Here is a 25,594-nt window from a genome sequence, read left to right as displayed (position 1 = left end):
GGTAGAGCATGGGACTCTACCTCCCAGGGTCGAGGGTTCGAGCCGCACGTTGGCCGCTTCCATATTATTATCTGAGAATATTGAACCAACTGTGCTAACCATTGTGCTACCGTGCTGCCCAAACAGTTGGTTCAATCTCACTGCTCGTGGGTGACGAGAACTACTGGGCAGTTAAAAACAAGGATGTCGCTCTTTTTCGGATGGAGATGAGGAAATCTCTCCCTCTCAGAGAGTTGTGCGACTTTGGAACTCTGCCTCAGAAGGCCGCGGAAGAGGGACATTGATTATGTTTAAGGCGGAGATGGGGAAATTCTTGTTCAGCAAATAAATCAAAGGTTTATCGGGGTTGCATACAACCATTGCATTCAGCCAGCTACCTGGGTGCACAAGCGTGCGGTTTTTTATTTGATATATCAGTTCCACACCATGGTGAAACGGTGTTAAAATGTCGTTTTCATTTCTTCACGTGTTCTCCACTGATATATTCGCTGCAATAACTTCTCTGGGCTCACAGCACGGTAGCACGAGTGGCTAGCACTGTGGCTTCACAGCGCCAGGGTACCAGGTTCGATTCACTGCCTGTGCGGAGTCTGCACGTTCTGCCCGTGTCTGCGTGGGTTTCCTCCGGGTGCTCCGGATTCCTCCCACAGTGCAAAGACGTGGTTTAGGTGGATTGGCCAAATTGCCCTTAGTGCCCATACGGGACCAGTCTTTATAAATAGAAGCGTCATCCCGGCCCTGGGTCACTGCCCGTCTGGAGTTTGCTCATTCTTCCCATGTGTGCGTGGGTTTCACCCCCACAACCCAAAGATGTGCAAGGTATGTGGATTGGCACGCTAAATTGGCCCTTAATTGGAAAAAAATAATTGGGTACTCTAAATTTATACAGAACTAAATAAATAAATAGAACCGCCGAGCACAAAGGCAAGGCCGCTATGGGGATTCTTCATAAAATCCTGCAACAGAAATAGACAATGTTGGATAACTCGGCTGGTCTGGCAGCATCTGTGGAGAGAGAAACAGTTACAGTTTCCAGTCCAGTCTAACCCTGCTTCCCATTCTCTGTTTCCCGCTCCACAGATGCTGCCAGGTCTGCTGAGATTTACCAGCTCTGGGCGACTGACATGGACACGGTGGGCGGAATGGCCGTACCCTGTGCTGGAACCATTCTATGATTCTATAATTCTCAGCTGTCCTCGTAATTGAAACATTCTATGTCTGTATAATTCTGGTGAATCTGCATTGCCGCCGCTACATTAAAGTTCTGAATACATTTTTGGACTCCCCTCATTCCCTCCTCCAGCAGATTTTTGCCGGGTGAATATCCTGATTCCCTAAACTCCTCATTCTCTCGAAAAATGAAATGTCGCTTGGCTTTGACACTACCCAATAGACAGAGTGGTTCCGACCTCACTACCCGATCAATGCATCTCAATCGGAACAAGACTGAATTTTAATTCTCGCGCTTCCAACACAAGTCGATGCAATCCGGCCTCACAACTTGGACTGGACTGTCACATCAGTGATTGCAGATACTTTGGAAAAATGAGTCCCACTGGGAGAAAGCAGGATGGAAAATCGACAATGATGCGTTTCGAACCCACGCACGGAGAGCTCAATGGAATAGCAATGCGTCCCCTGAACCACTCGGCCACCTCATCCAGCAAGCGCGTTGGTCAAATCAAAGGTTTATCAGGTACAAACAGCCATTGTATTCAGCCAGCTGCGTGGATGCTGTTTTTACTTGAGGATCAATTCAGAATCCCACACCATGATCAAACGACCTTTAAATACCCTGTCCGTTTCTTCACGTGTTCTGCTCTGATATATTCGCTGCAATAACTTCCCTGGAGCTCAAACCTCCTCCCGATTTCAGTCAATGACACCATCCGGGTTTTTGAACCCGGGACCTCTGGCATTTTATCGCAGCTGAGAATCAATGTCAATGTCAGGAGTGGGATTGAACTCTCGTCATCAGAGGAGACTGACACTTGATGTATCCAAACGGTTCTCGGGGATTGGGCCGTGTTGGGGTGCTCTTTCCGAGGGTCGGTGCAGACTGGATGGGCCGAATGGTCTCCTTCTGCACTGGAGGCATTCTATGATTACTTAACCAGGGTGCAAACGGCAGGATCAGGACACAAGGACAAGGTGAGGTCTCAGGCCAGAGCAAGAGTCCTATGTAATGACACACAGAACATCAGAAGTAAAAACATTTATTGTGGACTGGTGCCATCTCCTGGCTGAACGGGAGCCGTGCGACACGGACACTTTCATTCAGGAGCATTTTAAATTGGAGTGAAATAACAGAAACATAGTAAGACGTTGTTTACGAAACAAAGCAAAGCATCAAAAGGACTCAACATTCGGCAGTAAGTGATGGGGGGATACTGGGGAGCATCGCTGCCTTCCAAGCAGTTGATCCGGGGTCGATTCCCGACCATCGCAATAATAATTTGGTCGGAGGCGTTTGTGTGATTTCGTGTGTTTCGAGCTGAGGAAGAGAGCTGGAGAAAGTGAGGTGGCTGGAGGCAGGAATCTCCGCTTGTTCGAAATTGTCTGGTTGGATTGTTCACATCCGTCCGATTGGCGAAACTGTGATCTCGGTTTCTGTAGTGGTTTATTATTGGATATTGTTCTCTATAGAATTTACAGCGCAGAAGGAGGCCATTCGGCCCATCGAGTCTTCACCGGCTCTTGGAAAGAGCACCCTACCCAAGCCCACCCCACCCTATCCCCATAACCCAATAACCCCACTCAACCAACACTAAGGGCAATTTATCATGGCCAATCCACCTAACCTGCACATCTTTGGACTGTGGGAGGAAACCGGAGCACCCGGAGGAAACCCACGCAGACACGGGGAGAATGTGCAGACTCCGCACAGACAGTGACCCAGCTGGGAATCGAACCTGGGACCCTGGAACTGTGAACCTGATGAATGTGATATAAAATAGTTAGTTTAAATATATTAGTTACAGTAATGTAGATGTAGGCCAGTCTAATCCTAGTGAGTTCACAGACAAAGGATTTCAGAAAGCATGGCACGAAAGGGGGAGGTGTGTCTGGTGGAGGAGGAGAAAAGGATGCTGGGTAACAAGAGATCCAGGGTTAAGGAATGAGAAGTGAGCCAATTAGGATGTATTGCCAGGTCAGGAGGGGTATAGGATGACCAATGGGAATCTGTATGTGAAACTTGATGTCATTTGAATGTATTTGTAGAGATTCCTTTGTCTCCAATAGCACTCGATTCGGAAGACCCAGGAGGCAGCTTGTGTTCTGGGTTTGTGTGATGCGATTCAGACTTGCAAGTTGGTTAAAAATGAATAATACTATGCCTACAAATCCATCTCGAGTTTTATTGAGGCCAGACTGACGGGTAAAGAACTCAATGTTTTGTCATTTGGTGCCGGAAACCCGGGATTTCTCCAGACGGTTAGCGACCAACTGCGAAATCAGAATTAGACTGATTTTCGACAAGGATAGTGAAACGGGCCCACAATGTGTGTAGCTGTAAAATGACACACATTGGTTTTCCCCTCTTCTCATGGTCTGATTTGTCTGGTCACTCGCGTTTGGTACGGAAAGATCGTCTCGATGAAATCAAAGGTCAGTCTGGGGATTAGAAAATTGAACTGATGGGACATCTGGCAAGATGGTTTAGTTCCACGAGAGTGTTTTTGAAACTATCGTTCATTAAGCTAAAATTGTATCCTTGGACTGTAGTGGCGAGAAAAGATACATTTTAAAACAAACTGGATGCTGCATGTTAGTTAAAGCAGAAGTCTCTCAAAGGGTTAACGGCAGCTTGAGATAGCTGGCAGCTTGTGGTGTAATTGGATACCTTTCTTTCGAGTCAGTGAAACTCCAGCAAAGTTGCAGCTTGTGGTGAAATTGGATACCTTTCTTTCGAGTCAGTGAAACTCCAGCAAAGTTGCAGCTTGTGGTGTAATTGGATACCTTTCTTTCGAATCAGTGAAACTCCAGCAAAGTTACGTTTTGAAGTAATTAAAAGGTAAAGGAAACCAGTGGATTTCCCCACCTCTTTGACATAAGTTAATTATTTTAGCAAGCAATTGATTGAAATTGCCAGAATCTTAAGTTTGAATTACTTGAAATAATGTTGATCTCATTTTATTTGTGAATTAATAGAAACTTAAAGAAACTCACTGACACCATTTTAAAAAGTGTAAATCTGGAGATGACAGTTGACTTTGCTCCGGTATAAATCACCGCAGCTAACTGCATCCTCATTGATTGCAGCCAACATTTTTGTGAATGTAAGCTGTAATGTTGGCTGAAGCTGCCCCCACCATAAACTTAAATTAAACTAATTAATTAATTAGTGATGGCTGGTCAGGTGATGTGCTTGAGTTGCTTGATGTGGGAGCTGGCAGATCCCATTGCGAGCTGCAGCGACCACATCTGCAGTAAGTGTTGGCTGCTCGAAGAGCTCTGGCTCAGGGTTGATGAGCTGGAGTCTGAGCTTTAAACACTGAGGCACATCCGGGAGGGGGAGACTTACCTGACACTGTGTTTCAGAAGGCAGTCACACCTGTCAGAGTAAGTAGTTTAAATCCTGCTAGTGGCCAGGGACAGCAGGGTGTGACTGCAAGTCAGGCAGGTAAAGGTAACCAGCAGTCAGGAACTCAGGAGCCTCAGCCCTTGACTCTGTCCAACAGGTATGAGGCACTTGCTCCCTGTGTGGATGGCGAACAGGGTTGCAGGAAGGATGAGTCAGCTGACCAAGGCACCATGGTTCAGCAGGCCATTCAAGGGGAGGGAGTAAATAGGCAAGTTGTAGTTGTAGGGGATTCTATTATCAGGGGGATAGATAATATCCTTTGTGAGCAGCATAAAGAGTCCCGCATGGTATGTTGCCTGCCCGGTGCTAGGGTGCGGGACACCTCTGACCGGCTTGAAAAGGATACTGGAGAGGGAGGGGGAGGATCCAGTTGTTGTGGTCCATGTCGGTACCAACAACATAGGCAAGTCTAGGAAAGAGGACCTGTTTAGAGATTATAAAGAGCCAGGATTCAAATTAAAAAACAGGTCCTCAAAGGTCATAATCTCCGGATTACTGCCCGAGCCACGTGCAAATTGGCATAGGGAGGCAAGAATAAGGGAAGTTAACACGTGGCTGAAAGAGTGGTGTGGGAATGAGGGGTTCCTTTTCATGGGACACTGGCATCAGTTTTGGGACAGGGGGGTCCTATACCGTTGGGATGGTCTCCACCTGAACCGAGCTGGGACCAGTGTTCTGGCGAAAAGAGTAAATAGGGTGGTCAATAGGACTTTAAACTAAAGATTGGCGGGGAAGGGAAAGTCAGGGAACCAAGCGGTGACATAATCAGTGGGAAGCGTAGCTGCTTAGGAATACAAAAAAGCACGAAAAGACAGAACTCAGGAGAGGTTACAATAGTCCGCATCCCACAAAATATGACACAGTGTATGGAAAGGCTCAGTAAACCAAGGTCCACCACACTAAGAAAACAAAAAGGGACGGTCAATAGAGAATTAAATGTGCTATATTTAAATGCGCGCAGTGTATGGAACAAGGTAGATGAGCTTGTGGCCCAGATTGTGACTGGCAGGTATGATGTGGTAGGCATCACAGAGACATGGTTGCAGGGGGTTCAGGACTGGCATTTAAACATCCAGGGATTCACAACCTATCGAAAAGACAGAGATGTGGGCAGAGGGGGCGGGGTTGCCTTGTTAATTAGGAATGCAATTAAATCAATAGCACTAAACGACATGGGGTTGGATGATGTGGAGTCTGTGTGGGTAGAGGTGAGGAACCACAAAGGCAAAAAAACCATAATGGGAGTTATGTACAGGCCTCCTAACAGTGGTCAGGACCAGGGGCACAAGATGCACCACGAAATAGAAAGTGCATGTCAGAAAGGCAAGGTCACAGTGATCATGGGGGACTTTAATATGCAGGTGGACTGGGTAAATAATACTGCCAGTGGACCCAAGGAAAGGGAATTCATTGAATGTTTACAGGAGGGCTTTTTGGAACAGCTTGTGATGGAGCACACGAGGGAACAGGCCATTCTGGACTTAGTGTTATGTAATGAGCCAGACTTGATTACAGATCTTAAAGTAAGGGAGCACTTAGGAGGCAGTGATCATAATATGGTCGAATTCAATCTCCAATTTGAAAGAAAGAAGGTAGAATCAGATGTAAAGGTGTTACAGTTAAATAAAGGTAACTACAGGGGCATTGAGGAGGAACTGACGAAAATCGACTGGGAGCAGAGCCTAGTGGGAAAGACAGTACAACAGCAATGGCAGGAGTTTCTGGGAGTAATTGAGGACACAGTACAGAGGTTCATCCCAAAGAAAAGAAAGGTTATCAGAGGGGGGATTAGGCAGCCATGGCTGACAAAGGAAGTTAGGGAATGCATCAAAGCAAAAGAGGAAGCCTTTAATGTGGCAAAGAGTAGTGGGAAGTCAGAAGATTGGGAAGACTACAAAAACAAACAGAGGATAACAAAGAGATAGATAAGGAAAGAGAAGATCAAATTTGAAGGTAGGCTAGCCAGTATAAAAGTTTCTTTCAATACATTAAAAACAAATGGGAGGCAAAAGTTGACATTGGGCCGCTCCAAAATGACGCTGGTAATTTTGTGATCGGAGACAAGGAAATGGCCGAGGAACTGAATAAGTACTTTGTGTCAGTCTTCACAGTAGAAGACATGAGTAATATCCCAACAATTCCGGAGAGTCAGGGGACAGAGTTGAATATGGTAGCCATTACAAAGGAGAAAGTGCTAGAGAAACTAAGAGGTCTAAAAATTGATAAATCTCCGGGCCCAGATGGGCTACATCCTAGAGTTCGAAAGGAGATAGCTGAAGAAATAGTGGAGGCGTTGGTGATGATGTTTCAAAAGTCACTGGAGTCAGGGAAAGTCCCAGAGGATTGGAAAATCGCTGATGTAACCCCCCTGTTCAAGAAGGGAACAAGGAAAAAGATGGAAAATTATAGGCCAATTAGCCTAACCTCGGTTGTTGGCAAGATTCTAGAATCCATTGTTAAGGATGAGATTTCTAAATTCTTGGAAGTGCAGGGTCGGATTAGGACAAGTCAGCATGGATTTAGTAAGGGGAGGTCGTGCCTGACAAACCTGTTAGAGTTCTTTGAAGACATAACAAATAGGTTAGACCAAGGAGAGCCAATGGATGTTATCTATCTTGACTTCCAAAAGGCCTTTGATAAGGTGCCTCACGGGAGACTGCTGAGTAAAATAAGGGCCCATGGTATTTGAGGCAAGGTACTAACATAGATTGACGATTGGCTGTCAGGCAGAAGGCAGAGAGTTGGGATTAAAGGTTCTTTTTCGGAATGGCAACCGGTGATGAGTGGTGTCCCGCAGGGTTCAGTGTTGGGACCACAGCTGTTCTCTTTATATATTAACGATCTAGAAGACGGGACTCGGGGCATTCTGGCTAAGGTTGCCGATGATACAAAGATAGGTGGAGGGGCAGGTAGTATGGAGGAGGTGGGGAGGCTTCAGAAAGATTTAGACAGTTTAGGAGAGTGGTCCAAGAAATGGCTGATGAAATTCAACGTGGGCATGTGCGAGGTCTTGCACTTTGGAAAAAAGAATAGAGGAGTGGACTATTTTCTAAATGGTTACAAAATTCATAATGCTGAAGTGCAAAGGGGCTTGGGAGTCCTAGTCCAGGATTCTCTAAAGGTAAACTTGCAGGTTGAGTCCGTAATTAAGAAAGCAAATGCAATGTTGTCATTCATCTCAAGAGGCTTGGAATATAAAAGCAGGGATGTACTTCTGAAGCTTTATAAAGCATTAGTTAGTCCCCATTTAGAATACTGTGAGCAATTTTGGGCCCCACACCTCAGGAAGGACATACTGGCACTGGAGCGGGTCCAGCTGAGATTCACACGGATGTTCCCAGGAATGGTAGGCCTAACATACGATGAACGTCTGAGGATCCTGGGATTATATTCATTGGAGTTTAGGAGGTTGAGGGGAGATCTTATAGAAACTTACAAGATAATGAATGGCTTAGATAGGGCGGACGTAGGGAAGTTGTTTCCATTAGCAGGGGAGACTAGGACCCGGGGGCACAGCCTGAGAATAAAAGGGACTCACTTTAGAACAGAGATGAGGAGAAATTTCTTCAGCCAGAGAGTGGTGGGTCTGTGGAATTCATTGCCACAGAGGACGGTGGAGGTCGGGACGTTGAGTGTCTTTAAGACAGAAGTTGATAAATTCTTGATTTCTCGAGGAATTAAGGGCTATGGAGAGAGAGCCGGTAAATGGAGTTGAAATCAGCTATGAATGAATGGTGGAGTGGACTCGATGGGCCGAATGGCCTTACTTCCACTCCTATGTCTTATGGTCTTATGGTAAGAAAAACCTGTTAAAAGAAAAAATGTTAAGATAAAGAATTAATTAAGTTGTAAAAGTTATACAAGTTTGTGTTAAGCAAATCGTAAATTCAGTTCTGAGTTGAGATCAGAGCTAAGCTTGCAGGTTGCAGTAATTCAATTTGAATTTTCAAACATTTTAAGTTTTAAAAGAACACTGTTAAAACCTTTTAAATAATTTTGCCAAGTAGCAGAAATTGCCATTCGTCATAAATAGGCAAATAATTTTTTTTTAAAAACAAAGATAGCCAAAGTATGAAAGCTAAAGAGTTAATTAGATTATGGAGACAATATTGTCAACATGAGAGGGATAAGATCATGTTTTTAAATTGGCAAGAAAATGCTCTTAAAATGGGGATTCCAATAAGTGAAAGGGGGAATCAGAAAACTCTGGAGATCTTGAAAAAGGAGTGTGCATTCAAAAAACGCGCAAGTAAAGAGAGGGTGGACTCGAGAAAAAAAATTAGCTACGTAGTTCAATGACTGTCCTTGCATTGTCAGAAGCAGTTGAGCACCTAGAAAATCGGACCATGTCGGGTAGAGACCCGATTGCACCAGTAGCATTGTCAGCACTAAGTCAGGAACCAGCAAGGTATCATAATTTATATCCAGTCACTGCTCCCCAGATTAAAATCATGTCAGCCTCTCCAGCCCCTTTGGTTGATAGCTTGCGTCCTAATTCAGCATCTTCACCGTCTGTAAGAGAAGGGGAGCTGTGTTCAACAAGCCCAGTTAGCGTCTATGACACGATCTCGGACAATGAGAGAGAGGCCTGATCATATCCAGAAACAATCACGCATACCACCTAGATCCCTTCAGACCGATATGGTAGGACAGAAAAGTATGAGAACAAAGAAAGAGGATGGGAATGGTTCTGAGAAGCTGCAGCTCCCCGTAGCCGCAGGGAAGGACGTCGAAGTCTTTGAAGAGCCAGAGGAATCCGCTAGAGCGCCACCTAGTGAGACTCTGAGACAGTTGCCGATTAGGAAAATACCAAACCCTGATGCTGTAAGGGCGGCCGCCCAGCCACGATAGTCGTTTATTTCCCATGGAGACCCAGTGTGATGATGGCTATTCTGGCTGCAATCCCAGACAGGAAGAAATCTCCTGCTGCTTTCGTGGATTCTCTGAGAACTACCATCTCCGTTTATCAAGCTGATTCGAGGGACATCTGGGCCCTAGTCCAGCAGGGTTTAACCCAAGCAGAGTACAGCAATCATCTCAATCACGTGAATTATGCTAGCCACGCCGCACATCAGCAAGCCCATGCTTTGGACGATGATAGACGGGCACAAATCCTGAATGCATTGAATGTCACATTACAAAAGCCCATAAACATTTCTGCTATCTTAGACCCCAAACCTAAAAAGACTGAAGAGTCAGAGGAATTTCTGGAACGATTTAATGAAATCTACCGTGGGCAATCAGGCAACTTGCCGTACCAAAATGGTCAGAATTCCCCTCAATATTGTGCTATGTTAATGCATTGCCTAGCACCTTCCGTGGCTGCTGCCGTGAAATGTAATAACATGAATTATTCAGAGAATGACCCTTCTCAGATGGCCAGGGCAGTCAGATGTTATTGGAAGGAGGGTGTAGACCAGGAAGGATGCTCAGTTACAAACTAAAGATGCATGGCATTGAGGGTAAAGTGGTAGCATGGGTAGAGGATTGGTTAACTAACAGAAAGCAGAGATTGGGGATAAATGGGTGTTTCTCTGGTTGGCAACCTGTAACTAGTGGGGTCCCTCAAGGGTCAGTGTTGGGCCCGCAGTTGTTCACAATTTACAGAGACGATTTGGAGTTGGGGACCAAGTGCAATGTGTCAAAGTTTGCAGACGACACTAAGATGAGTGGTAAAGCAAAAAGGGCAGAGGATACCGGAAGTCTGCAGAAGGATTTGGATAGGTTAGGTGAATGGGCTACGGTCTGGCAGATGGAATTCAATGTTGCCAAGTGTGAGGCTATCCATTTTGGGAGGAATAACAGCAGAATGGATTATTATTTAAACGGTAAGATGTTAAAACATGCTGCTCTGCAGAGGGACCTGGGTGTGCTGGTGCACGAGTCGCAAAAAGTTGGTGTGCAGGTGCAACAGGTGACTAAGAAGGCTAATCGAGTTTTGTCTTTCATTGCTAGAGGGATGGAGTTCAAGACTAGTGAGGTTATGCTGCAATTGTATAGGGTGTTGCTGAGGCCGCATCTGGAGTATTGTGTTCAGTTTTGGTCTCCTTACCTGAGAAAGGACATATTGGCACTGGAGGGAGTGCAGAGGAGATTCAATAGGTTGATCCCAGAGTTGAAGGGATTAGATTATGATGAGAGATTGAGTAAACTGGGACTGTACTCATTGGAGTTTAGAACAATGCGGGGGGATCTAATTGAGACATATAAAATTATGAAGGGAATAGATAGGATAGATGTGGGCAGGTTGTTTCCACTGGTCGGGGAAAGCAGAACTAGGGGGCATAGCCTCAAAATAAGGGGAGGTAGATTTAGGACGGAGTGTAGGAGGAACTTCTTCACCCAAAGGGTTGTGAATCTCTGGAATTCCTTGCAAAGTGAAGCAGTTGAGGCTCCTTCTTTAAACGTTTTTAAGAAAAAGATAGATGCCTTTCTAAAGAATAAAGGGATTCGGTGATATGGTGTATGGGCCGGAGAGTGGAGCTGAGTCCACAAAGATCAGCCATGATCTCAATAAATGGCGGAGCAGGCTCGAGGGGCCAGATGGCCTACTCCTGTTCCTAGTTCTTATGTTCTTATTAAGACTGAGTATGCAATGAAAAAGGATGATCTGAGACCCCAACCAGCGGCAGATACGGTGGCTTACCAGCTGGAACCCCAAGATTGTGACCTTGGGTGGGTGGATGAACATGGGGTAGGATATCAAACCCACCCAAGTGGACCCTCAGCTCCTCTGTATGGCCCAACGTATGCACCAACAGCTTCACAACTGCTGCCCCCTCTGAGGGGCCATTGGTCTACTGGGAAAAGAGGACGGGGCAGATATAGAGGGAACAATACATGTCTTAATTGCGGCCGTGCAGAACACTGGCAACAGGAATGCCCCTTTAAAAGACGGGCAGCAGAAGGAGACTACCCGACCCAAAGGAGGGGGTACCAACCAAGGGGAGGACAGACGAGGTACACTGACTCACTGACTTCTCCCAGGCAATCCTTTTCCCAACCAAAGATTGACTAGCTAATTTAGTCATAAGGGCTCTCCAATCGGACAGGGAACCTATTATTTCTCTGCAGATAGGAGATCAACACTGCCCATTTGTAATCGACACTGGAGAAGCCATGTCTTCGGTGCAATCAGAACTTCGACTACCACTATCCGACCACAGCCAGCATTTGTCGAGGTTTCAAGGACAGGTGTGCGAGTATCCTATTTCTGAACCTGTGACAGCCACTTATGATAATAAGTCTGCGGATCATCAGTTTGTGGTGACTACTGGATTGTACTGTAACTTGTTGGCCCGAGATTTACTGTGTATCTTCCAGCTACAGCTAGAGTGCAGAGACGAAGGGGTAACGGTTCAATCATGGAGGATGAGACAACAGTGCTATATTTCTATCACTCCCCAGTGGTGGACGTTAGACATTGAACATTCACTGCACCACGTTACCCTGGTCTATGACAGAACTGGAAAAAACAGGGAGTTGGAGGACAAATACCAGCCGTTAATTGGGACCGAATGGCCAGTCAAGGTTACAGCCACAGTCACGACAAAAGAAGGTACAGCCGATTTTGTTACGATACCACCACATTTATGGCCACAGTCAGCTTCTGTGGGCCCTCATATTACACGTCAGGTCCACGACCAGTACCATGCCAATGATCTGGGGCCTATGGTAAGGAGGACAATGGATCATTCAGGTCCAACAGAGTACGCACTTCAAGTCACGCCAGACGGCACTTACATAAAATATTTTGAGGTCCCTGAAACGATTAACACTCGACTACAGCAAACCCACAGCTCTGGAAGAATAGGCGATTCCTTATCTGGGCCGGCACGGGAATATCCCACCGGGGTTTAGTTAATGACCTACTGCAGGCCCTCCTTATGCCCGCGGATATTTCCGACCCCAGTTGACGTTGGTAATGAACAAGCAGAGTGTGCAGCGTGGACAGCTGCGCAAATTCAGCAAGTGATGGTGCCTAAAATGTTAAGTCAGACTGAACATAAGAACATAAGAACTAGGAGCAGGAGCTAGCCCCTGGCCCCTCGTGCCTGCTCCACCATTCAATGAGATCATGGTTGATCTTTTGTGGACTCAGCTCCACTTTCCGGCCCGAACACCATAACCCTGAATCCCTTTATTCTTCAAAAACCTATCTAGGGCAGCACGGTAGCATTGTGGATAGCACAAGTGCTTCACAGCTCCAAGGTCCCAGGTTCGATTCCCAGCTTGGGTCACTGTCTGTGCGGAGTCTGCACATTTTCCCCGTGTGTGCATGGGTTTCCTCCGGGTGCTCTGGTTTCCTCCCGCAGCCCAAAGATGTGCAGGTTAGGTGGGTTGGCCATGATAAGCTGCCTTCAGTGTCCAAAATTCAATGTTTTGTCAAAGCAATTCCACTATGCTACCGTGCTGCCCTTACCTTGTCCTTATTACCCCTCTGTGGGGTATTCCTGGAAGTTATTATATAAACATTTCCCCTTCGCTATGTTAAAGGAATTGGAAACATTGGAAAACTCCTGGTTCTATCTTTATCAAATGATATGACTGTGTTAATAAAACATAACCCATTTCTGTCAGTGGAGATGTGATATTGGCACCAATAAAACTCACACACCACAGCAGATATTGTCTGTTTGCCTCAGAGAGAGTCAATTGAAGTGTTTCCCGATTTCGTTACTTTGAGCTTCACAGTGATGTGAAATGACAAATGTCCGGATCACACTGGAAGCAACACTTTGATACTAATTTACTGAAAAGAAAAGGCGGATGCACGGTGATAGCGACATGTTTACTTTTGGTGTGAGTGAGAATATAAATAGCAGAGGTTGGTTTATGGGTTATGGGCCCAGCACGCCTCCGCTGCGCCACTCCGCTCCTTAGGTCCGCCGTGTTCGCAATTACTGCTCTGAGGCAGCCAGATAACTATTTTTTTTAAACGAAAACCCAAGTGTTGTGAAGCTCACTTTGGCTGGACAGTAACACGGAACTTCAGCACGGCTGTAACAGACAGAGGAAGACACACAGAAAAGCAGGAAGAGATTACCAGGACACACACACACAATGACACACAGAAGAGGTGCAATGCAAACCAGCAAGATACTGAGATGGACAAACTGGTTATTTAGGAAAACGGGGTTTTCTGTTGTACAAAGATAGGCAATTAAATGTATTTCTGCTGCGTAACTGTGCTCTCTGCTATGTAACTGAGCTCTCTGCTGTGTAACTGAGCTCTCTGCTGTGTAATTGTGCTCTCTGCTGCGTAACTGAGCTCTCTGCTGAGTAACTGTGCTCTCTGCTGTGTAACTGAGCTCTCTGCTGAGTAACAGTGCTCTCTGCTGTGTAACTACGCACTCTGCTGTGTAACTGAGCTTTCTGCTGTGTAACTGCGCTCTCTGCTGTGTAACTGCGCTCTCTGCTGTGTAACAGTGCTTTCTGCTGTGTAACTGAGCTTTCTGCTGTGTAACTCCGCTCTCTGCTGCGTAACTGTGCTCTCTGCTGAGTAACTGCATTCTCTGCTGTGTAACTGAGCTCTCTGCTGAGTCACTGCGCTCTCTGCTGTGTAACTGAGCTCTCTGCTGAGTAACTGCGCTCTCTGCTGAGTAACTGCGCTCTCTGCTGTGTAACAGTGCTTTCTGCTGTGTAACTGTGCTCTCTGCTGCGTAACTGTGCCCTCTGCTGTGTAACTGTGCTTTCTGCTGTGTAACTGTGCTCTCTGCTGTGTAACTGTGCCCTCTGCTGCGTAACTGTGCTCTCTGCTGCGTAACTGTGCTCTCTGCTGAGTAACTGCATTCTCTGCTGTGTAACTGAGCTCTCTGCTGAGTAACTGTGCTGTCTGCTGTGTAACTGAGCTCTCTGCTGAGTAACTGCGCTCTCTGCTGTGTAACTGAGCTCTCTGATGTGTAACTTAGCTCTCTGCTGTGTAACTGAGCTCTCTGCTGAGTAACTGCGCTCTCTGCTGTGTAACTGAGCTCTCTGCTGTGTAACAGTGCTTTCTGCTGTGTAACTGAGCTCTCTGCTGAGTAACTGTGCTCTCTGCTGTGTAACTGAGCTCTCTGCTGTGTAACAGTGCTGTCTGCTGTGTAACTGTGCTCTCTGCTGAGTAACTGCGCTCTCTGCTGTGTAACAGTGCTTTCTGCTGTGTAACTGAGCTCTCTGCTGAGTAACTGTGCTCTCTGCTGTGTAACTGAGCTCTCTGCTGAGTAACTGCGCTCTCTGCTGTGTAACTGAGCTCACTGCTGAGTAACTGCGCTCTCGGCTGTGTAATTGTGCTCTCTGCTGTGTAACTGAGCTCTCTGCTGTGTAACTGTGCTCTCTGCTGTGTAACTGAGCTCTCTGCTGAGTAACTGCACTCTCTGCTGTGTAACTGAGCTCTCTGCTGAGTAACTGCACTCTCTGCTGCGTAACTGTGCTCTCTGCTGTGTAACTGCGCTCTCTGCTGTGTAACTGAGCTCTCTGCTGAGTAACTGCGCTCTCTGCTGTATAATTGTGCTCTCTGCTGCGTAACTGTGCTCTCTGCTGTGAAACTGAGCTCTCTGTTGAGTAACTGCTCTCTCTGCTGTATAATTGTGCTCTCTGCTGTGTAACTGTCCTCTATGTCCTGGAACCGTGACTGTGCCGGTGACAGATCTTCACTGTGGTTGGGTCAAATCCTGTTGTGTAAATATGTTCCCAGTTGTGGAAATGTGATCCGTCTGAATCAGAACCTTTCTCCGCCATTACTGAGACGAAATTTCAATTCCAGATTTATCAAATCTTGTCATGAAAGATTAGTTCAGGCCTCTAGATTCCCAGTCCAGGGACAGAACCTTGTATTCCTGTTATCAAAACAGTTCGGTCAGCTCAACATTCTGAGATGGAAGCGCCCAATATGGGGCTTGAACCCAATATGAAACAATATAGGGCTTGAATCCACGACCGTGGGATTAAATGTCCGATGCTCTACCGACTGAGCTAGCCGGGCTACTGTCAGAAATATTATTATCCCTCTTCCTGAGGAGATTATAATTTGCTAAGCAGCGAACCTTGTGTCAAACCGTTTACTAAAATTCCGATTAATTCTTCGGTCACAGTGGCTGGGAGCAGGGCTCGAACCTGCTGGGGAAGTCCAACACCTTAACCACTCGACCATCGCAGCTCGGTTCGATCGGTCATTCATTAAACATTATAAAACATACAAAACATTATAAAACCGGCCAGGAATCACTCCAGGAAGTTCTTGCATTCCTGCGATGGACGGTGCCCCGGTGTTTATGTGAGGAGCGGTTGAATCTACCTTACAATTGACCATTGGATTTGGGGAGAAGCCTTGAGAGACTCGAAAATCCCAGTTCCCGAAACGCACAATTCCACTGATTCAATTGTTTACGGAAGAAAATCAGTTACTTTGGAAATATCCTAGAAGTTCATTTTTGCTTCACATGGAACAGCACCGAACTTCCCAGTCCAGATCCAAATTAAAGCAATTCAATCACAGAAACTGGCAGCACAGAAGGAGGCCTGTGCAGACCGAATGGTCACGTGACTACGTGTTCCGCATCTAAAATGATCAGGTGTTCTCCCCGGATCGCGCTCAGAGCACAAGCCTGGGGCAGCTGCTCAAACTGTAAATAAATTATTTTTTGTTACACGTCTTTGGTCGCCAGTACAAAGAACAAAGAACAAAGAAATGTACAGCACAGGAACAGGCCCTTCGGCCCTCCAAGCCCGTGCCGACCATACTGCCCGACTAAACTACAATCTTCTACACTTCCTGGGTCCGTATCCTTCTATTCCCATCCTATTCATATATTTGTCAAGATGCCCCTTAAATGTCCCTATCGCCCCTGCTTCCACTACCTCCTCCAGTAGCGAGTTCCAGGCACCCACTACCCTCTGCGTAAAAAACTTGCCTCGTACATCTACTCTAAACCTTGCCCCTCTCACCTTAAACCTATGCCCCCTAGTAATTGACCCCTCTACCCTGGGGAAAAGCCTCTGACTATCCACTCTGTCTATGCCCCTCATAATTTTGTATACCTCTATCAGGTCGCCCCTCAACCTCCTTCGTTCCAGTGAGAACAAACCGAGTTTATTCAATCGCTCCTCATAGGTTATGCCCTCCATACCAGGCAACATTCTGGTAACTCTCTTCTGCACCCTCTCTAAAGCCTCCACATCCTTCTGGTAGTGTGGCGACCAGAATTGAACACTATACTCCAAGTGTGGCCTAACTAAGGTTCTATACAGCTGCAACATGACTTGCCAATTCAAATACTCAATGCCCCGGCCAATGAAGGCAAGCATGCCGTATGCCTTCTTGACTACCTTCTCCACCTGTGTTGCCCCTTTCAATGACCTGTGGACCTGTACTCCTAGATCTCTTTGACTTTCAATACTCTTGAGGGTTCTACCATTCACTGTATATTCACTACCTGCATTAGCCCTTCCAAAATGCATTACCTCACATTTGTCCGGATTAAACTCCATCTGCCATCTCTCCGCCCAAGTCTCCAGACAATCTAAATCCTGCTGTATCCTCAGACAGTCCTCATCGCTATCCGCAATTCCACCAACCTTTGTGTCGTCTGCAAACTTACTAATCAGACCAGTTACATTTTCCTCCAAATCATTTATATATACTACAAACAGCAAAGGTCCCAGCACTGATCCCTGTGGAACACCACTGGTCACAGCCCTCCAATTAGAAAAGCATCCGTCCATTGCTACCCTCTGCCTTCTATGGTAGTCTTTGAGAGATCAGAATTTCTCCATGGTGTCAGGAGTGGGCAGTATGGCACAAGCGCTTCGCCACCTAAACTCGCTGCTGTCATAGAATCAGAGAATCCCTACTGTGCAAATGAAGACCGTTCGGCACAACGAGTATGTACTGACCCTCCGAAAGCTCACGCACCTGCCCTCTACTGGAATATTGGTCCGATGGAGCAACTCTGGCCCCCATTCCAACCCCTGAAATCCGTCCCTCCCCTCTCATGAGTGGGTGCAGGATTGGAGGGTCAGTGCAGACTCGATGGGCCGAATAGCCCCCTTCTGCATTTTACTGCTTTCGACGGAAACAGATATGATCACAGTATTTATTCACATGGGATAAACATTGGCTCGCACGCCACTGGCGGTGGCCGCATGGCCTAATGGATAAGGCGTCTGACTTCGATGAATTTAATGATGATATTAGAAGATTGCAGGTTCGAGTCCTGTCGCGGACGTTTTATAAAGAAATCCGGTGGAATTTGCTGACAGCCGAATTTTCCCTCCTCAGCTCATAGTTCCACCTTTCCATCCAAGCATTGCAGGGCTTTTTATGGAATATAATTCCTTCTAACATTGTTTTCATTCAATTCGCTCTCATCCTAGTATTTTGTTTATCCCCTGATGAATCCACAGTATCTGTTTGACTTGGATAAAGTATAGAATAAAATATTATGTGTCAATCGGTTCACTACAATTCTGTGGAGGAAATTCTAATGTCGTCAGGAAGACAGACAGAGTCATAGAGTCATAGATGTTGGCAGCATGGAAAAAGCCCTTCGGCCCAGCTTGTCAATGCCGCCCATTTTCTTTCACTAAGCTAGACCCACTTGTCCGCATTTGGCCCATATCCCTCTATACCCACCCTGCCCATGTAACTGTCGAACTGATTTTTAAAAGATAAAATGATACCCGCCTCTACCACTGCCTCTGGCAGCCCGTTCCAGATGCTCCTCATTACCTTATTTATGCTCCTCATTATTTCATAGACCTCTATGACATCATCCATAAGCCTCCTACGCTCCAGGAAAAAAAGTGCCAGCCTATCCAGCCTCTACCTTTCACTCAGACCATCAAGTCCTGGTAGCACCCTTGTAAACCACTTCTGCACTCTTTCTAGTTTAACAATATCCTTCGGAAAATAGGGTGACCAGAACTGAACACAATACTCCATGTGTGGTCTTACCAATGTCTTGTGCAACTTGAACAAGACGTCCCAACTCTTGTATTCAACATTTTGAGCTTAAAACCTCGCATTCCGAATGCCTTCTTCACCACCCTATCCACCTGCGACACCACCTTCGAGGAGCTGTGAACCTGTACTCCTAGATCTGTTTGTTCTGTAATTCTCCCCAACTCCCTACTAGTAACTGATTAGGTCAATCCCTGATTTGAGCTACCAAAATACATCACCTCACATTTATCCAAATTAAACTCCATCTGCCATTCATCGGCCCACTGGCCCAAGATGTTTAATAATGAGCTGAATCAACTGTTTTTTGTTCAGAGGGATGAAAGATTATCTCACTGGATTGGGAATCCAGAGGCCTGAAATACTCTTTGGGACAGGGAATAAAGCTCACCATTCAAATTCACTGATTCAATTGATTTTCAGGGGCGTTGACAGGGTGGATGCTGAGAGGTTGTTTCTCCATGTGGGAGAGTCTCGGGCCAGAGGGAATGATCTCAGAGTAAGGGGCCGCCCAATTAAATCAGAAATGATGAGTAATTTGTTCTCTCAGAGTATAGTGTATCTGTGGAAACATTGTTTCTAAGCGAATACTTGTCGAGGCTGGGGAAGTTAATATGTGCAAGATTAAATCAGTAAGGGAATCAAGGGTTATGGGGATAAGGCGGGAAAGTGGGTTTGAAGATTATATCAGGTCAATCATAACCTCTTTGAATGGTGGAGCAGACAGGATGGGCCCAATGGGCCACTTCTGCTCTTCCGTCTTACAGTGTAATGAGATCACCTGATGAACTTATTTTCACGGCTGGGCGGCCGGTTCTGGAAAGACAAAATCTGCCAGCAGAGCCCCAGATGAAGCTGGCGTCTGTTTTGGAGTTTCTGAAGCCGCAAGTTTTCATGGTGCCAAACTCCTGCCCAAAGCTGGTGTCGTGATTTAAATCGATTATCAGACAGAGGATTAGGAATGTCGGTACAGAGATTGGTGCAAGAAGGTTCACTCCTCAGGCCTGTCGAACTCCGAATCTAAACTCCATCCTAGTTCCGGATACACTGAATGAATCATCAGGGCGCCCTCAATAAGTGGCACAACGCGGAGATGCAGCAAATTGAGCATCGAGGAGGATGGATTCAGACCCGCAGATGCAAAGCACAATGGATTAGCAGCGCATCACCTTCACCTCTCGGCCAACTCGCCAAATGACCTGACTTCACCAAACCACCTCATGGACCTTTAACATCTGCAACAACTAACGGAAGGAGGTTGGATTTGTCCATTGGTCCAGATGTGCAGCCAGTTGTGAAATGTTGGAAATATAGTCTCTGTCAGCAAATTACATTTCCAACATATCAGCTGAAGGATTGTTCTGAACGGACTGATGGGAAATACTTCAACACCATGGGAGTGGGCACGTGAGCAATAGGTCAGAAGGTGAGAGTATTGAGCGAGAACTCACACACTGTATCAGAGAGAGACCTCTCCTGTGGAAATGTGTTCTCTGCTGTGTTACTGTGTTCTCTGCTGTGAAACTGTGCTCTCTGCTGTGTTACTGTGTTCTCTGCTGTGTTACGGTGTTCTCTGCTGTGAAACTGTGCTCTCTGCTGTGGGACTGTGTTCTCTGCTGTGGGACTGTGTTCTCTGCTGTGAAACTGTGCTCTCTGCTGTGAAACTGTGCTCTCTGCTGTGGTACTGTGTTCTCTGCTGCGAAACTGTGCTCTCTGCTGTGTTACTGTGTTCTCTGCTGTGAAACTGTGCTCTCTGCTGTGTTACTGTGTTCTCTGCCGTGAACTGTGCGCTCTGCTGAGAAACTGCGATCTCTCCAGTGGAAATGTACTCTCTGCTGTGAAACTGCTCTCTGCTGAGGAAACGTGGACCAGATGTGATGCAGCTGAGGATGCTGAGTGATGTAACGTAGACATGGTGAAGTTACTGGCCAGAAATTTCCGAATTCTATTTTTGTTTTTAATGGACAGCTACAATCCACGTGTTTATTCTAGGACACAACAATGAATAAAAATGAATCAGTGCTGAGCAGATTCTAACATCCCACACCTCCAGTTTGTTCTTATTGAGAACCCCCGTCCTCGATGGAAGCTTTTGCTCTCCAAATCAGACCACCGCCTCCTGGGAATACAGCAGCGATACCTCCAAGATCTGATCTGCAACAGAATCACAGAACAATAGTGTCCCCTTGTGACTGAGGGGAACAGGTGCTCCTTATCCGCCCTGTCTATACCTATCATAATCTTGTACACCTCGATGAGATCACCCCTCAGTCATCTCTGTTCCTGCGTGAGAGAGAAAACAAGTCTATCCAACCTCTCTTCATATCCTAAATGTTCCATCCCAAGCAACATCCTGCTGAATCACCTCTGCACCCCATCCAGTGCAGTCACATATTTCCTAGAATGTGGTGACCAGAATTGCACACGGTACCCCAACATTCTATACAACTCCACCATGACCTCTCTGCTTTTGTAATCCATGCCCCGAATGATAAAGACAAATATCTCAAATGCCTTTTCCACCAACCTATTAACGTGCCCTTCTGCCTTCAGAGATCTCTGGACAAACACTCCAAGGTCCCTTTGTTCCTCAGGACTTCCCAGTGTCAGGCCATTAACATTAATCCCATAATAATAATATAATATTCTTTATTGTCACAAATAGGATTATATTAACACTCCAATGAAGTTACTGCGAAAACCCCCTACCAAATGATCACATCTAATTTTTCAGCGTTAAATTCCATCAGCCACTTTCCTGCCCATTTGACCATCCCGTCTGTATCTTCCTGTAACTCAAGACACTCAACTGAGCTGTGAGCTTGAAACTCAGTGAAAGGATTTCACCCTCCTCTCGGAATCTGATCACCACCTCAATCCCAACATTCAGCTTGGGTGAGCAGACAAGACAACGTCCTTCCCGCAGGCCCCCCAGCACAGACTGGATAATATCCCAAACTCGTATCCTGCTATTGTCACATTGCTCCACCACCTTGTTCTCTTCACAAAACGCCAGGAATCTCAGACCAATTCTTCAGACCTTTGATTCTCTCTTCAAACAACATCTTGTCCCTGATTAAGTCCATCCTGGGAAGAGGGGCTCGGTATTCCGAGTTTCTCTGCAGGCACCCGGTTGCTGTTGATGGACCAAAAGAGGCCTCACGCCTGAAAGAAAGCCTCTCTCACAGCCCTGCGAGCATGTCTCAATTAGAAGGTGTCGCCAATACCTGCAGAGTAGATAACAATGGAGAGAAGTGTGAGCAATTTCAGCGTCACAATTCTCTGGACACAGAGCATTCAAAATATAATATTATTGAAAATACTGAACTGATCCTCTGGGAGCAGGACTCAAGTCAAAGGGGAAAATCCAGTGGGTTTCTAGTGGAAAGATTTGACAACTGGATGATGGCAGCTAAAATCAGTACTTGCGTTACAATCTCTGTAGATATTCTACTGAATTGAAACCTGCAAAAGGCATATTTTCCGACTAGAAATCCAACACATTTCCCCCTGTTGTGGAGGAAGTTCTCAATCGCACAGGTGGTCAAACGGAATAAGGCTGGGCTGGGATTTGAGTCCAGATTTTTCTTCAGTGAACAGACACTTTACCGGACGAAGCTACAGAGTCTGAGGATGTTCAGCTAATCACAAGGGAATGCTGGGAATACTGTACGGATCTGTGGTATCTGTGAAAAGAGAAATAGTTAACATTTCACAACCTGACCTTGCGTTGGAACGACCTGTTTCTCTCTCCACAGAAGCTGCCGGATCAGCTGAATATTTCCAGCATTTTCAGTCTTTGTTTCAGATTTGCAGCATCCGCAGTATTTTGCTTTTGGGTCAAAGGACATTGAGTTGCCTTTCCTGCTCTGAGGGTTATTGCAGGTCTCTCTGGCTTTGATTGTCGCTGATTCGGCAAAAAATTTACAGTCTAACATTAATTGACCGTGAGAATGGGCGGTGAGGGGATTCTGGAACCGCTGCAAGTCCATATGGTGTATGTACACACACAGTGCTGTTAGGGAGGGGTTCCAGGTTTGGATGGTGCCTCGCGGAGGAAAAGTCAATTTCAGGAGTGGGATTCGGGCCCTGACCTCCAGAGAAGACTGCGACCTGCGCTCGGCCATCCTGACGTATTTGAAAGGTTAGATGCGATTGGGCCGAAATCTGGTGCTCTTTCCGAGGGTCGGTACCGGTTCCATGGGCCGAATGGCCTCCTTCTGCACTGGAGGCATTCTATGATTACTTAAACAGGCTGAAAATGGCAGCATCAGGACACAGGGACGAGTTAAGGTCTCAGGCCAGAGTAAGTGTCCTGTGTAATGACACATAGAATGTACATTTATTGTGGACTGGTGCCATCTCCTGGCTGAACCGGAGCCGTGCGACACGGACACTTTCATTCAGGAGCATTTTAAATTGGAGTGAAACAACTTACGCAAAGTAAGTACTTGATACGAAACAGTTAATCAAACTAATCTAAAGAACCAAAAGGACACGTCTCTGATCAGTGAGCGATGGTGGTATAGTGGTGAGCATGGTTGCCTTCTAAGCAGTTGACTCGGGATCGATTCCCGGCCATCGCAATAATGAATTAGGAATTTTTGCGCCTCTTCGTGAGTTTCAAACTGAGAAGGGAAAGTTTCTCACTCTGAATTTAGACGCAAATACAGCGGGGAATGAAATAAGTACTTATCGTTCTTTAACTTGGTTTCAATGTGGACAGTGTTCGACTATCCCACCCCGCCCCCCACCCCCACCCCCGCCCCCCGCGCCAGCCCTCAAACAAAAGTTAAAAATAACAGCATTTTTACTTCATCTTTGATGCACGATCAATTGCACAAAGACTAAAGTTGTGGACAGCGGCGGCTTTATTACAGTCAGATGCGAGGCCTCCTGCTGCAGCTGGCGAAATGGCCGGGCACTGGAGGTCATGCATATTTATACAGTTCTCCCTGGGCGGAGCCAGCAGGCAGGAGCTACCGGCGAACCTGTAGTGCAGGCCCTACCTTACATCTGCTATTACAGTGGATCACCACAACCCCCATGAGGGGATCAAACAGAGACACAACAGACACGTCACAGACCAGGATTGGATTTGAAGCCACGTGTACAGAGCACAATGGATTATTGTGCATCCCCTTAACCACGTGGTACAGCTGCTTTACTTCAGGGCCCTTTAATATCCCTCAATCGAACTTCTTTGCGTTTCTTTCGCACAGTTGGGTATAAATAAAACATAAATCTATGAGGAGAAACCCGCAATGGTCCGCACTTGGGCTTGTGGCGCAACGGTAGCGCGTCTGACTCCAGATCGGAAGGCTGCGTGTTCAAATCACGTCAGGCTCAGGAGGATTTTCTGCCGCTGGTTCCAGGAATTTTTCTCTATGGGAATGTTCCCGAAATGACTCCGTTCAAAGCCACAATGCTGGTAAATGTTTGCGGATATTTCAGATTGACCCGCTCAGTTTATATTTTTGAGCAGTTTAATCAAACATGCGGAGACTCGGATAGCTCAGTCAGTAGAGCATGTGACTCTACCTCCCAGTTGGCCGCGTCCATATTATTATCTGGGAATATTGAACCAACTGTGCTAACATTGTGCTACCGTGCTGTCCAAACAGTTGGTTCAATCTCACTGCTCGTGGATGACACCAGAACAACTGGGCAGTTAAAAACAAGGACGTCGCTCTTTTTCGGACGGAGATGAGGAGATTTCTCCCTCTCAGAGAGTTGTGCGACTTTGGAACTCTGCCTCAGAAGGCCGCGGAAGCGGGACATTGATTATTTTTAAGGCGCAGATGGGGAAATTCTTGTTCAGCAAATAAATCAAAGGTTTATCGGGGTTGCATACAACCATTGCATTCAGCCAGTTACCTGGGTGCACAAGCGTGCGGTTTTTTAAAAATGTCGTTTTCATTTCTTTACTTGTTCTCCACTGATATATTCGCTGCAATAATTTATCTGGGCACAAAGCACGGTAGCACAAGTGGCTAGCACAGTGGCTTCACAGTGCCAGGGTACCAGGTTCGATTCACTGCCTGTGCGGAGTCTGCACCTTCTGCCCGTGTCTGCGTGGGTTTCCTCCGGGTGCTCCGGATTCCTCCCACAGTTCAAATACGTGCATTAGTTGGATTGGATAAATTGCCCTGAGTGCCCACACGGGACCAGTCTTTATAAATAGTAGCGTCATCACGGCCCTGGGCCACTGCCCGCCTGGAGTTTGCAAATTCTTCCCATGTGTGCGTGGGTTTCACCCCCGCAACCCAAAGATGTGCAAGGTACGTGGATTGGCCACGCTAAATTGGCCCTTAATTGGAGAAAAAAAATAATTGGGTACTCTAAATTTATACAGAACGAAATAAATAAATAGAAACGCCGAGCACAAAGGCAAGGCCGCTATGGAGATTCTTCATAAAATGCTGCAACAGAAATAGACAATGTTGGATAACTCGGCTGGTCTGGCAGCATCTGTGGAGAGAGGAACAGAGTTACAGTTTCCAGTCCAGTCTGACCCTGCTTCCCATTCTCTGTTTCCCGCTCCACAGATGCTGCCAGGTCTGCTGAGATTTTCCAGCTCTGGGCGACTGACATGGGCACGGTGGGCGGAATGGCCGCACCCTGTGCTGGAACCATTCAATGATTCTATAATTCTAATCTGTTCTCGTAATTGAAACCTTCTATGTCTGTATCATTCTGGTGAAGCTCCATTGCCGCCGCTACATTAAGGTTCTGAATACATTTTTGGACTCCCCTCATTCCCTCCTCCAGCAGATTTTTGCTGGGTAAATATCCTGATTCCCTAAACTCCTCATTCTCTCGAACAATGAAATGTCGCTTGGCTTTGACACTACCCAATAGACAGAGTGGTTCCGACCTCACTACCCGATCAATGCATCTCAATCGGAACCTGACTGAATTTTAATTCTCGCGCTTCCAACACAACTCGATGCAATCCGGCCTCACAACTTGGACTGGATTGTCACATCAGTGATTGCAGATACTTTGGAAAAATGAGTCCCACTGGGAGAAAGCAGGATGGAAAATCGACAATGATGGGTTTCGAACCC

At 46.4% G+C, this 25,594-nt stretch overlaps 2 non-coding genes across 2 annotated transcripts; both read left to right on the top strand.

Annotated features, from left to right (window-relative positions):
• The first annotated feature begins 23,038 nt into the window (after positions 1-23,038).
• On the top strand, positions 23,039-23,110 carry trnar-ucu (transfer RNA arginine (anticodon UCU)). The gene has a single exon. It is a non-coding gene; the product is annotated as a tRNA-Arg (tRNA).
• Positions 23,111-23,801: 691 nt separating this feature from the next.
• trnaw-cca (transfer RNA tryptophan (anticodon CCA)) lies at positions 23,802-23,873 on the top strand. The gene has a single exon. It is a non-coding gene; the product is annotated as a tRNA-Trp (tRNA).
• The last annotated feature ends 1,721 nt before the right edge of the window (positions 23,874-25,594 follow it).

Source organism: Scyliorhinus torazame, chromosome 24, assembly GCF_047496885.1.
Source record: "Scyliorhinus torazame isolate Kashiwa2021f chromosome 24, sScyTor2.1, whole genome shotgun sequence".
NCBI lineage: Eukaryota > Metazoa > Chordata > Chondrichthyes > Carcharhiniformes > Scyliorhinidae > Scyliorhinus > Scyliorhinus torazame.
The sequence above is the reverse complement of the archived record's forward strand: the minus strand, read 5'-3'. Positions and strand labels throughout refer to the sequence as shown.